The sequence below is a fragment of the Petaurus breviceps genome, unplaced genomic scaffold, assembly GCF_028583685.1.
Source record: "Petaurus breviceps papuanus isolate PSGF00001 unplaced genomic scaffold, PetGlider_PUasm1.0 90823, whole genome shotgun sequence".
NCBI lineage: Eukaryota > Metazoa > Chordata > Mammalia > Diprotodontia > Petauridae > Petaurus > Petaurus breviceps.
Window position 1 is genome coordinate 10,988,605 of NW_027187352.1, and position 13,088 is coordinate 11,001,692.

Below are 13,088 nucleotides of genomic sequence, written 5' to 3' on the forward strand. Positions count from 1 at the left end.
GAGAGAGAGAGAGAGAGAGAGAGAGAGAGAGAGAGAGCACCCAGACTAGGACTAGTCAAACGCACAGGAGCTTGTTACCAATGGGTTGGCCACCAAAGGCTCAAGTTTCTGACCATCTCTTGAGGTACCACATCTAATTTGGTGGAAGGACTACTCTTGCCCATAACTACAAATATCTCTTCCTGTATCAGGAGGCTGGGGCTCAGCTGGACTGTGTGGCAGAGAGGAAGGTAGAGTCCACTATTCTCAGGTTAGGAAAGTTGTAAGGATCAGCTAAGGAGGGAAGCAATTGACTGCCCTAGCATTTCTACTAAGTATTTAGAGGTCCCAGATGGTAGGAAGGAGACATAAGTGGTTTTAGCAAACTTTCATTAGTTGGTAGAGTAGGGATAGTTAAGACTGTGATAGGAGCTATTTCATTCATTGTATTTGCATCCCTAGCACCTGGCACAGGACCTGGCACATAGTAGGTGCTTAATAAATTCTTGCTGATTGATTGGGTGATTGGATGAGCTACTTGGTGTGGCTTCCCACACTGCCATGCATTCACTGGTAGTCAGAAGTTGTTAGAAGGCAGGAGGCACTGATGTCTACTCTGTTTAGACTTGCATCTCCTTCCTGTAAGTTAGCACTGTGGTGATAAGACACAGTAATTCCAGGTCCCTGTGTTCATATGGATCCTTAGGTCAAGGAGCTCTCGGCTCTGTTGCACAGCGTGCACTAGAACTGGGAAAGTGAGTGATGACGACAGCTGTGACTGGAGCCCATGTTTCACTGCCTGTCTGAAATAACTAGCGAAGAGGCCCCTGCTGGGCACCAGGGCAGGGGTGGCATCTGGAGGACAAAGTATCAAAGTCTATACATGTGTATGAGAGATCTAAAGCCCAGGCATGTCTGCACTACTTTGAAGTTGTTTTGTTTTGCTTTGCTTTCTTTTTTTAAAAAATAGACTCATGATTTTATGGGTAAAAGGAGCTTGTGGGGGATGGGAAGAAACTAGAACATGCTCTAGAACTTATCACCTTAGAGAGTCATTGGAGTCACCAAAGGGTTAAGTGGATTGCCCGGGGTCACACATCCAATATGTATCAGAGGAGGAAACTGAACCCAGGTCATCTTGTCTCTAAGACCAGACCTCCTCCCACTATACCATATAAATTATACACAGCAATACAGTATCTACACAATATAGCATATATTCAGTATACACAGTGCACATATATATTTATATACACAATATTGTTTGTCCTTTGTTCTTGAAGAAGACCAATGACATCTCTGGTGATGTCTTGACTTGCAAAATCTGGATTTAAGAGAAGCAGAGTTGCACAAAGTCAGCAGCCTCACTCTCTCTTCCTGAGTCATTGAAGTCCAGTGGCAGGACAAAAGTCAAGACCACTGGCAATGGCTTGGGATGCAGTGGATAACTTTGGCATCTTTGATATCTGACCAAGCTCTACATGCTCTCCAGCACCTCCCTGCCCTAGCCGCCTTCACGGCCATTGGACCAGATTGTTCTTATCTGCCCATTCCACCAATTTGAAGCCTGTCAGTTACCTTCAACCTGATTTAGCTGGTCTGCCCAGATAGTTAACTGGGGTGTGGCCATTGTGTATGCTACAGCTTCTTGGAAACACAGGTAAAGTTGGGTGAATCAGATGGATGCCAAAGGTGGATATGCAGCCCTGGAAAGGGCTCAGCCAGCCCTCACACCAGAGGTGCTAGTCCTGTCTGTGCACCCAAACACAATACATTAGTATGTGTGTGTATAATATTATATATATATACATGTATATAATTTGTATATGATATTGTAAATACAGGCATATTTCAGAGATATTACAGGTTCAGTTGCAGACCACCACAATAAAGTGAATATCATAATAAAGTGAGTCACATGAATCTTTTGGTTTCTCAGTGCATATAAGAGTTTTCACCATATTATAGTTTATTAAGAAGGCAATAGTATTATGTCTCAAAAAATAATGTGCACACTTAAATTTAAAAATACATTATTGCTAACCATCATCTGAGCCATCAGTAAGACAATCTTTTTGCTGGTGGAGGGTCTTGCCTTGATTTTAACAGCTGCTGACTGTAAAATGGGAATAATAATAGCACTCACCTCCCAGGATTTTCGAAGGATCAAATGAGATAACATCTGTAAAGCTTAGCAAGTGCCTGACACATAGTAGGCACTATATGAATGCTAGCTACTGTTATTATGACCCTGGGCAGGTCACTGAACTGCCATCTGCTTCAGTTTCCTCATCTGTAAAATGGGGATAATGATAATACCTATATCCCAGCATTGTTTTGAGGACACAATGTAAAGTACTTGCCAAAAAAATGTGCTATCTAAATTTTAGTTATTATTCAGCACATTTTCCCCTAGTATGAATCCAAATGTGGCAAGAATTGCATTTTTTAAATCTTTTTTTCTATAGAAGAAAACTACTCAGATGGTGAATGTAAATGCCATTGAGACACACAGCCTGTCTAAACAACCCTAAGAGTCGATTTGAAAGGAGACCGTTCTTCTATACAGTCAGCCTGGGACTACAGGATAACCTGCAAGTTTGAGACTTGGGCAAATGTATGAGGAATCTTAATGCATGGAGCAGTCCCACCCTTTGATAGCAGCCTCTGATCAAAATGGTGCCAAAATACCCAATTTTCAAACATCCATCACACTTTTATATTTACTAATTCACTGATAAGAGCATTTAAAATAATCAAATCAAAAATAGGATGAATCTTCTTTATGCCTCTATCATTTGTACACACATCAAGGCTAACAGATAAGGGAAAAATTATGAAGCAAAACCCTTTTTATCCCTGCCTCCCCTCCATGACATTCCTTTGCCCCTCAAAAATATTAATCATGAACATTTTTTTAATGAAGCAAATTATTAAAAGATTAGAATCCTGGCTCTTCCAATGACTAAATTTGTGGATGTGGGCAACTCACTTCATCTTTTTGGCCTCAGTTTCCTAATATGTAAATTGAAAGGTTCAGACTATGCAATAACTGGAGTCCTTACTAGCACTAACATTTTATGATCTGTGTTCTAGCATTGTATGTTGTAAAGTCCCTTCTGGCTCTCTCATTCTATGATTCAGTGAAATGAAGATTTATTAGTTCCTTTATTGGCAGATTCACAGAACCTCAGAATTGGAAGGGATGCCCAAGGTCACCTAGTCTAACCTTTCCTTGAACAGGCTTCCATACTATTCAATTCAGTGACCTGTCTGATGATTGAATTTCATTAATTCCTCCCCTGTAAAAGGAGGGAGCTAGTTGAAATGATCTCAAAGTTCCCTTCTATCTCTGACAGTGTGTGATCCTGTGATTCTGGCAATGACCTAGACTGACTGCCTTCAGGGCTGTGAGTCAAGAGGGCTGGCAATCTGATCCTTTCATTTTCTGTTACCAGGTTCTGGTGTTTGTTGCCTTCCTGTTACATCTTAGAAATCCACTGCATTGAGACTGTAACACACACTTCCAAATCTCCTAGGAGCTCTCTGAACTGCCATTTACATCATATGCTGTTAATTTCATCTTCTGCTTGATTATTACACCTTGTCCCTTCCACCAGATTGTAAGTTCCTGGAGGTCAGGGACAATGGTCTCCTTTAAATATATCTCCCCACAGCAGTGAATGTCCTATGAAAAGCCTTGCATCTATTAGATACATGATAAATATAAGTTGCTATAGACTGACAATACCCCCGCCCCATTTCATCTTTCTTTCTTACTTTCTTTTTCCCTCTCTTTCTCCCTCTCTTTCTTCCTCCTTCTCCCTTTCTCACTTCCTCACTTCCTCACTTCCTTCCTTCCTTCCTTCCTTCCTTCCTTCCTTCCTTCTTTCCTTCCTTCCTTCCTTCCTTCCTTCCTTCTTTCCTTCCTTCCTTCCTTCCTTCCTTCCTTCCTTCCTTCCTTCCTTCCTTCCTTCCTTCCTTCCTTCCTTCCTTCCTTCCATCTTCCTGCCCTCCCTTTTTTCTCTTCCTTCCTTGCTTTATTTCTTTCTTCTTTCATCATTTTGGTCTAGAGAATGAACTCAGTTAGCTAATACATTTTCTTAAATTAAGAAAGGATTAATAATTAGTGGCTCAGTTAATAAGGACAATTTTAGTTATTTTTAATTAAATATTGTCACACAGGTGGGCTTTACTATCGACCCACGAGAGACAGCTCACAACACTTCAGTGAGCCAGGAGCTGTTATGATGCACATTCTAGAGATTAGGAAACTGAGGCTATGTGTGATTTACCCAAGATTACATAGTAAGTTTCTGAGGCAAGATTTGTACTCAGGTCTCCCAGGAAACTCTCTAAGACTATGTCATAGACAGTTGCTATCAATGTGAAGGGAGTTTCTCACTAGCTAATTCCCTACAGCAATTTTGATAAGGAACTCACAAACCCAGACTAAAAACAGCCAAAACTCTAGTCAGGCAGTACTAACTTTTTAAAAAGTGATCTATTAACATATACAACATCCAGTGGGTAGGGCAACATACTATCTGCTGTACAATATATGAGACATATTATAGCAACAGCAACAACACTATCAATGATAATACACACATTTCTAAAGCACTGTATACTTTACACAACAATCCTATAAGGTAAATATGGGCATACCTTAGAGATATTGTAGGTTCAGTTCCAAACTATCACAATGAAGTGAATCGTGATTTTTTTGGTTTCCTAGTGCATATAAAACTTATGTTTACACCATACTGTAAAGTGTGCAATAGCATTATGTCAAAAAATTAATGTACATGCCTTAATTTAAAAATATTTTATTGCTAAAAAATGCTAACCATCATTTGAGTCTTCAGCAAGTTATAATCTTCTTGTTGTGGGGGTGTCTTGCCTAGATGTTGATTACTGCTGACTGATCAGGGTGGTGGTTGCTAAAGGTTGTGGTGGCTGTGGCAATTTCTTAAAATGAGACAAAAATGAAGTTTGTCACATCAATAAACTCTTCCTTTCACTTGATCACTTAGAAGCCATTGCAGAGTTATTAATTGCCCTAATTTCAATGTCATTGGGTCTCAAAGAATAGAGGGGCTGGAGGAGAGGCAGAGACTGCTGGTCAGTGGAGTAGTCAGAACACACACATTTACTGAATAAGTTCACCATCTCATATGCACATGGCTCATGGTGCCACAAATAATTATAATAGTAACATAAAAGATCACTGATCACAGATCACCATAAAAGATATAATACTAAAGAAAAAGTTTGAAATATTGTGAGAATTACCAAAATGTGACACAGAGACACGATGTGAGCACATGCTGTCGGAAAAATGTAAAAATGATAGACTTGCTCAAGGCAGTGTTGGCACAAGCCTTCAATTAAAAAAGACGCAATATTGTTGAAGCTCTATAAAGTGAAGCACAATAAAACGAGGTATGCCTGTAGTGCTAACATTTTTCTTCTTTATTCACATATGATCATAGTAGCTAGCATTTATATGCTTTAACTTTTTCAAATTGCTTTACAATTTTTCATTTTATTCTCACAACATCCTAGAGAAATTTTGCAGATAAAAAAATTAAAGTTCAAAGAGTAGATGTCCTACATGGGGGTTGTCCTATAATCCCATCACTAGTAAATGTTTTAGTTGGGACTTGAGCTCAGGTCTTCTGACTAGATCCAATCCAATGTAATTTGGCAAATGGGCTGCTAGGTGGCTCAGTGGATAAAGTACAGGACCTAGAGGCAAGAAGACTCCTCTTCCTGGTTCAAATCCTGCCTCAGATGCTCAGCTGTGTGACCCTGGGCAAGTCACTTAATCCTGTTTTCCTCAGTTCCTCATCTGTCAAATGAGTTGGAGAAGGAAATGGGAAACCACGCCAGTACCTTTGCCAAGAAAACCCCAAATGTGGTCACAAAGAGTTAGACTGAAAAACAATTCAACAACAACAATTCGACAAACATTTATTAAGTGCCTATTGTATACAGGGTTCTGTTCTTGGCACTAATGAATATACAGCCTGAAGCAAGACATGGTCATATGGACCAACCTTACCTTCCCAAAGGGAATCTTCAAGACCCATAGGATGATAAAATTAGAACAAAATACCTAAGTATACCAGAAAGGTGCAAAGTGTTGATTGGAGTTGATTTGGAGAGAGATCATTCCCAATGTGATGAATCAGGGTTGCTGTTTGTCCTTCATTCCCAAAGAGGACCATGACATCAGGAAGATGATGCCATGACTTCAAGTGAATTGGATTTAAATGAGGGAGGGTTGTACAAAGTCACCAGCCTCATTCTCTCCTCCAGAGCCACCTGGGTCCAGTGACCAGACATAGATCAGGAAGACTGGAGATGGCCCCCACTGTATCAGCGAAGACTTTAAGAACAAGGTGGCATTTGAGATAAACTTTAAGTGATCTTTTTGGTGTTTTCAGTGTTAGTACCTTGGAGTCAGGAGAGATATGTACTAGGAATCCCATCCCAGATACTTAACTAGCAGTGCCCACAAGGACAAATCACCTAACCTCTCTGAGCCTCAGTTTCTTCATCTAAGAATGGACATAATATCAGTATCATTTTTCTCTCCCATTGGAATGAAAAATTGGATATAAAGCTCTTTGTAAGCCTTGGCTATTTACATTTCAGCTACAGTCATGAGGTATAATATAATTTACTGTGTTAAATTCAATTACAGAAACATAGGTGTAAATGCCTAAGATTTTATCATCAAAAAGAACACTTATTTACCTTTATCCCCAGGTGTTTGTGGCTGTGGTCTGGCTCTCCCGTTACATAAAAGAACATTCAAGGACTGTCCCTAGCACATATCATTTCAATGAGGCTATAAAAGATGGTTTACTGGGTGATATCCAAAGACAGGGGCAGCTAGGTGGCACAGTGGATAGAGCACTGGGCTTGGAATTAGGAAGACTCATCTTCATGAGCTGAAATCTGGGCTTGGACATTTAATACCGGTGTGACCCTGGGCCAGTCACTTCACCCTACTGGCCTCAGTTTTTCATCTTTAAAATGATCTGTAGAAGGAAATGGCAAACCACTCCAGTATCTTTGCTAAGAAAATCCCCACATAGGGTCATGGAGAGTTGGACATGACTGAAAACGACTGAATAACAACAACCCAAAAACATAGAGACAATCCAGAATTATTTATCTCCATGTCTACAACCTAAGTACAGTCACATTCACTTTGTGAGAGCTGATTGTTAAACTTTCAGTGCAAGCATGCACACCCTGGAAATCAGCAAACACTACAAATTAGTGCTTGATTTATTGTTTGGTCTTTTCTCTAGACTTAAGAAAGTGATGAAGAAAATGTTAATAGTGCAGTTTAAACTTAAAAGTATCTTGTCAGTACATTTGTTTTTTTGCTGAAGGCACAGTTTCTCCCTTTCCACAGGCAAATCTTCTCAGGCTATATGGAGGGTGTGCACTCAGAGAGACCTCCCTTTGCAGCTAACTTCCCAGGATGGCAGCCTCAGCACTGACACTCATGGAAACATTGCTGTGAGTTAACTTCTGGAGAGGTGTGGGTGCTGAGCTCCAAGACCTAGTTTTCAGGCTTAGTTAAGATCATGAATGTCCCTTGGCCTAGCCTTTTTTTCCCAAGTGGGAAACAGGGAAAAAAATTCTTTCATTTTCTCCATTTTCTGGTTTAGACTAAGTAAGCGACAAAGTCAATATAATGCTGGACTTGGCATCAGGAAGACAGGAGCTTGAATGTTGCCTCTGACACTAACTAGTTGAATGATCCTGGGAAATACATTTTAGGTTTTTTTAAACTTAATCTTTTCATCTGTAAAATGGGGATAATAATAGCATTAAGTTGTGTGGATCAATTGAGATAATATGTGTAAAACACTTTACAAACTTTAAGGCTTAATAGAAATGTTAGCTATTATTACAGGCTTGGGAGAAAGTGTTCTGCCAACAATAACAGCATAGAAATGTGACATGTTATTTACAAATGGCGTGTGTAAATATGGTAAGGTAAAATGATAAGAGAAAATAATACCTACTTATATGAAATTTTTGTTCCTGGATCCGAGTTAAATTATGCTTGTTTCTCCCTTGAGAAACTGTTTCAGATCCCAAATCTCTATCGATAATGTAAGAGGTAAGAAAAAGTGATTGGAGTTTAGCTAGCTGGCTGAGTCATTTCCAGGCCAGCAGGACAGAGTGAGTTTTGCCTCAGAGAACGAGGGTTTGGGGAGCTATGAGCTTCCTACTGAACTGGGCATTCAGGCCCCATTTGGAAGAGATCTGGAACAAGTGGGTGTTTGGGGAAGCAATGCAATCTAAGGCTGAGACAGAACCCTAGAGAACAGAGACATTGCCGTGGTGGTCATGGAGACACAGAGAGCTTGGACCTAGATGCCAGAGAGATGCCAGAGAGATGGGGAGTGTTTAGGTGTTTGCGGAGAATGCCATTAATGTGGTTAGAGTTTCGGTTCTATCACTAACTTGTATGGCCACTGGCAAGTCATCCCATCCATCTTAGGCAAGGGAGTGCTGATAAATGTTTAATAACCGGCTTTACAGGGGAAGAAATTTACTAAGATACTTTCAAGTTTAAACTGCACTATTAACATTTTCCCTATCACTTTCCTAAGTGTAGACAAACAACCAAACAATCAAGTCCTGATTTGTAGTGTTTGCTGATTTCCATGGTGTACATGCTCTCACTGAAAATTTAACAATCAGTTCTCACAAAGCCTGCATAGCTGTCTCCAGCATACCTCTGATTCAAGACTCAGTTTTAACTTCAAAGAGGCTGGGGTTAGATCATCTCCAAGCTCTATCATTCTTTGCTCTAAGGTCTCTTCTAGCACTGACATTCTATGTTCAATGTTTTAACATTACATGTCCTAAGCTTCCTCCATCTTTGAAGGGTCTGGCTCTAACATTTTATGATTCTATGGCTAATTTGACATCTATCACACTACATTCTTCCTTGAACATTTATCCTTATTAGGCATTGTTTCATAACAAAGGAACTTTCTTTTTGTCCTGGTTTGTCACCATAGAAAGAGAGCTCTATGTAGACTCCTAGTGCTGCTTAGAAGCTGTGTAACCTCTGAAGAGCAAGACTAAGTGCCCACGATATTAATGGACTCATGGGATCTCTGTATTGGAGAAAGGTTGGCCCATATGTTACCTTTCCATGAAATTCCTATTTAGAAACCAAATTGTGACATGTTCTCAAAGGCTATGCCAGATGGGTTCATGAAGGTGGTATCAGCTGAGGGCAAGATCTGGCAAGTTCTATTAGACCATAAACGATTCAAATATAGGTTTGCCTGTCATTTGAAGCTTATCACCAGTTAGGCTCTTCTCCCTCTGTCCATTTGGAGAGTCATACCCTTACATGTGAATTCTCTGTTCAAAAGACTATAAATTTTGATCACTTATATCTCGCAAGGTATCTTGGAGTTTGGGAGCTAGATTGTTTTACTTCCCTACTTATTTATTCTATCACTGTTTTTTTTTTAAACCAGGACAGTTAACCATTTTTTTTCATAGAGTTTTCATTTATTATTTCCTGAAATATAACTCTGAATAACCAGGCTTTGATAAAGCTCATTGGGCTTCCAATGGCTAAGCTTTTAAACCCAGATCACTTGGGCTCTCACTGACTGGCCAATGATAAGTTCTAGCCCAACTCCAAGTTACTCATTGTTTGGGTTTTGATGGCTGAGTGGGTGTAAATAGCAATTGTGTTTGTTCTGGCCAGAAACTCTGAGGGTCTTCCCTTCCCAGACTGATTCTTTCATGAAGGCAAAGTAGGTCATCTTTTGCTTCCATTTTTACCTAGTTTTTAATCACTGAATGGGTGTTGCCTCAGACAAACTGAGACCTGGGAAAGACCTTAGCCTAAAAAAGCCAAGGTCTCCCACTGCATCATGGCCATCACCAGTCATCTTGATCTACATCTTGCCACTGGATGAGATTGAGACTGATGACTTTGCACAGCTCTGCCTCACTTAAAACCAGTTTACTTGCAAGTCAAGACATCACTCCCCTGATGTCATTGGTCCTCTTCTAGAAGGAAGGACAAATAACAACATAACCAGGTTTGCCACGAGGCCAACCATTTTCCATTTACACGGTTCTTGAAAACCATTTGCTAAGTCACTATGGGGCTATTATCTGCACCAGTTAAGGGGATACCCACCTCCATCTTAGAATTCCTCATTTCTTTCAAAATTTAGCATGCTACCTTCTGTATTCAGCTTTTTCTGATGCCCCCACTTTCTGCCATTTTTCCTCCTAAGCTACCTGTTCCTTATTCTTTATGTGCTTATTCATGTACATATCTTACCTCCTCATAGAATTTAAGCTCCTTGAGGGCAGACTGTTTTTTTTTCTGTTTGCCTCTTCAGTATCTAACCCAATGCTTGACATCTAGACGTTGCTTAATAAATATTTGTTGAATGATTAATTGACAATAACATGTTAGGTGTGGCATATGAAGCATCCTGGTATAAGGGAAAGACTTTTCAGTGGCACCCTCACTCTTTAGCTTGTTTTCAGTGATTTTGATGTATTGTGATTTGCTTGTACTTGTTGAGTGGATTTATGGCTTGTGTTCTCTAGTTTTAATTAAACTAACCCTCACAAAATGGCCTAGTGGCTTAAAAAGATTCCTGCCAAGAAACCACAGATTGAAGATAATACTAATAACATGAGCATAAGTGAATAGCAAGAAAATAGCAGAAATGACACTTCTTTTCCTAGTATGGGCTCTTCATTAGCCAGAATCCAAAGTAAAAACAATCACCACCTAATCAGATTTGCCAAGAAATTGAAATTATTATGATTATTTGAAATGTGCATTTATATTCACGTTGCTAATGATCAATCTCACTCTATTATACACTGGATCCCAAGATTATATCTAGTGAAAATATGAAGTCTTTAAAAAACTAAGCTTTTGTTGCCAAAAATGATGTAAGTATCGCACCTTTAAAAACTCTTCTATTATACATGCATGCTTGAAAAGTTTGGAAACATAATTTTCTAATCTGCTTCAAGATCTTCCAAATGAAGAGTTTCACTGGGTTTTGAATTCATCTATTCAAAATATAAAAATGAAACCTTTTCCAATTATGTGTTTTTTTCTCTTTGGAGGGCAGTTGGGGTTAACTGACTTGCCCAAAGTCACACGGCTAGTAAGTGTGTCAAGTGTCTGAGGCCGGATTTGAACTCAGGCCCTTCTGACTCCAGGACCAGTTCACTGCACCTCCTAGCTGCCCCCAATTATGTTTCAAGAATGACCAATTGATATCAGGCAAGGCAGATGTTTATTAGTCCAATTTCAACAGAAATCTCTATGAAATAGGACTGAGAAATGAATATCATTATTTTAGTAAGTATGGCCAATAATGCTTGTTTTCTATTTCAACCTCCCTTTGCAAGATACCGTTTATTTCTTTAGCCCATGACAAACATGAAAACTATGTATTAAAACTAAGTGAACTTGGAACTAGAACTTCAAATCACTGTATTACAAAGTGTTAAACCAAGATTTTAAAAATATATAAAGTATATTCAATTACATTGCTTTCATTAAAGTATTAATAACATATAATCATAAAATAATTTTAAATAAATTGCTAATGAGGTCAGAAGGGTTGTGCTGTTTATAAAATTACTTGAAGAAACAGCTTATTTCATTTTTGTTCCATTTTTGTGTGTTGCATAATGTATATAATTAATTAGTTCAACAGTACATATATGTGGTAAAGCCCTGGACTCAGAGTTGGTAAGGCTTGAGTTTAAATCCTTGGACACTAGCTATGTGACACTGGGTGAGTTATTTAACCTGTCTGCTTCCGTTTTGTCCTCTGTAAAATGGTGATAATAACAGCATCTCTCTCCTAGAGTTGTGGTAAGGATCAAATGAAAAAAAATACTTATAAAACATTTTACAAACCTAACAGTGCTACATAAATGCTAGCTATCACCACCACCACCACCATCATCATCATTATTATCAGCAATATCATCATCACCACCATCATCATCATTATCATTATATTTTTGGAGAAGTGTGTGCTGAAAAATAGTTTATGATAGGGATACATGGTCAAAACTGAACTATGCCATATTTTCTCTTTGGGGTGAGTTATAGAGTACAAAACAAGACTGTAAGATCCTCCAGTTGCTGATGATTCAATGACTATTTTTGGTTCTTTCTTTTTAGAACTTTGAATAACAAGGAATGAATACTCTCAGTAGTCCAATACAGTAACTTGAATTCACAGTAAAGAATCCTTCTAATGACAAATCCAGGGTCCAAGAAATTTCTTATCACAATTACATTTGAACTTATTCAGTCTCTTCCATCCTCTCCTTATAATTCTAACCTTTCTGTTCCTTTATACATTTTATTATGCCCACCACATATGAGGGGCATGATCATTGACTATTTATAGTTTTGGGGAAGAATTAGTTTTGATTTTGTATTTATTTTGAAATGGTCCCCCAGGGATGATCTGGACATTAGGGAGCTTTGTTGAAACATATGTGGGATTCTCCTTTTCATAAATTTTAAGAGCCAGAGGAAAGTGTAGAAATCATCAAGTCTTCCATCTAGTCTTCTCCTGTCCTTCCCTCTGCTATGTCCCCTCCCCTCAGCTTTTAAAGAGTTGGACATTACAGCCAAGAAAAATGAAGTGACTTGCTCACAGTCCTATATCAAATTAGATGAATGGCTGAGATCAGAACCTAGGTTCTCTTTCTTAGTCTGGGACTCTTTCTACATTTACCAACACTATTTTTCACTCTTCCTTCCCTTACTTTTATCTGAGGATTGTTGTATGGAAAGGTCTTTGTAAACTTTAAAGGGCTATGTGCATGTAAGTAATTAATGTGAGAGTCAAAATCAATGTAAGACATTAGGACCACTCTAAGTGTTGGAAGGAACTTTAAAACATAATGTAGGGGAGCACGGACAATTAAAATGTAGAATCTTACCACCTAGAATATTGTATCTGGAGGGAACTTTGAGCATAAACTCTTTTGAAAAAGGATTGTTATCTGAGGAAATCTCCTATAATTATCTTGAGGAA

At 38.9% G+C, this 13,088-nt stretch overlaps 1 protein-coding gene across 1 annotated transcript in view; it reads right to left on the bottom strand.

Annotated features, from left to right (window-relative positions):
* The window catches only part of TENM4 (teneurin transmembrane protein 4), a 1,707,472-nt gene that overhangs the window by 1,253,706 nt on the left and 440,678 nt on the right, over positions 1-13,088 (bottom strand). The gene's annotated exons all lie outside the window — the stretch shown is intronic.